Raw genomic sequence first — 2,106 nt, 5'->3', positions numbered from 1 at the left:
GAAATAGCATAATTAAGTCACTCAGATATCTTAATTGTATTGTAGCATTGTAAAAATCAGGCTGCTATTAATATCAATATCCACATTGTGTATTACTGTAACAAACATTTTGTGTTTGTTTTTACATTACAAACTAATAGCAATAATAATATATTATTTTTGAAAGCACTTATGGTGTTGAGCAATGCCCTTACGAAAATTAAACCATGGTTTTGCTACACTAACTGTAGTTTAACCATTGCATTTGTAGTGATACTGTGGTTATACAAATGTGATGTCATCAAACCAGTCATATATTTGTAGCAATAGCCAAAAATACATTGTATGGGTCAAAATTATCGATTTTTCTTTTATGCCAAAAATCATTAGGATATTAAGTAAAGATCATGTTCCATGAAGATATTTTGTAAATTTCTTACCGTAAATATATATATAAAAAATATTTTTGATTAGTAATATGCATTGCTAAGAACTTCATTTGGATGACTTTAAAGGCAATTTTCTCAATATAATTTTTTTTTTTTTTTGCACCCTCAGATTCCAGATTTTCAAATAGTTGTATCTTGGCCAAATATTGTCCTATCTTAACACGACACATCAATGGAAAGTTTTTTTATTCAGCTTTCAGATGATTCTCAATTTCAAAAAAATTGACCGTGGTTTTGTGGTCCAGGGTCACAAATGGTAATCAAAATGCCAAAAACATGGTTACTACACTGTTATTACAATAAAACCATGGTTAATATTCGTAAGGGTGACTCCTTAACCTTTTCGAGTGAAATATAGGGAAAAGTAAGCTTTTCTAGTCATATTTTTAGGTTGAGTACAGGTAGTCTTATAGTAAACAATAAAATGAGAATACACATGACTTTGAAGTATACAGATAAAGAGGGAATACTCTGTGTTTTTGCTTTCTTTGTGGCGGCTATATTGGCATGGAAATTGCAGTTCAGTGAGTATGTGTTGATTCAGTAGCTGAACTCACTGTGATTTGGTGTTTCAGATCGGTAACTCCCCACCATGTGAGTCATTTGGTGAGTCTTTGATTCAATGTTCATTCCATGTTGATTCACTAGCTGCTCTGATGGATTCAGCGAGCTCCCTCAAAGAAGGATTTGTCAGAAAAATTAAAATTGGAGTCTTTGGCTGGATCCAAATACACTTCCCTACTATACAGTATAAATAAGGGAGACAATTCACAATGTCCGAATTCAAAGTTTTGATTATACATTAGGAGAAAAGTATTTAGATGTCTTACTTCAGGCACAATTCAGAATCTGCATCTGATGGACTCTACATCTGATGGACTTACTATTCCATGAGGGCACGAGAGAGGAATTGTGAATGGCAGTGAAGTGACACATCTGATGCTGTAGGTCACATGACAATGACAACATGACAAATATGTCCAGATTATAATCATACCACACACATTCATACTATTTAAAGTGTACTTTTGTAACAGTTGCTAAAAAAATAACATTTTTATAATAGAATAAAATAACTAAAACATAATGCTAAAATGTGTGTGAATTGAACACTGCTTGTGCTTCTGTCAAGGAAAATGCTGTGTAGACAACAAGGTCATGATTTGTTAGAAATATGTATGCCCACCTACGGATTTGTTAAAGTTGCAGTCCGTAAGTTTTGCCTCTTTGTCGCCATCTCTGTTTGAAAACCTGGAATTGCAGCTGTGTGCGGAATTATCTAGCTTGCGTGGGTTGTGAGTCGGCACGGCTCCAGCGCGGATGAATCTAATGTTCTGAAGAATGTATTGGGTCATATTCCAAGAATACGTCTTGGAATATGACCCAAATAAGAATTTTCACCGTATATTGCCATCTGAACAAGTAAGTAACAAGTCTGCCACGTTTGTTCTGACCAACTGAGGAAAAAAGCATTACCATAAATCTCGCTACCAATGGTGATTAAATCTAAAGATCGTTTAGCTCATATCAGATCAAACCGTTCAAATTATTATTATTGTTATAATAATATATATATTATTCTCAAATGATTAATGTTAACAACATCAGCATTGGTGACTATGAGTATAGTGTGTATTAGCATGTAGATTTCAATTTCTGCACAGTCTAATCTAATTGT

The sequence above is a fragment of the Sinocyclocheilus rhinocerous genome, unplaced genomic scaffold (genome assembly GCF_001515625.1).
Source record: "Sinocyclocheilus rhinocerous isolate Xijiao unplaced genomic scaffold, SAMN03320098_v1.1 scaffold1785, whole genome shotgun sequence".
In the NCBI taxonomy this organism is placed as follows: Eukaryota; Metazoa; Chordata; class Actinopteri; order Cypriniformes; family Cyprinidae; genus Sinocyclocheilus; species Sinocyclocheilus rhinocerous.
The sequence above is the reverse complement of the archived record's forward strand: the minus strand, read 5'-3'. Positions refer to the sequence as shown.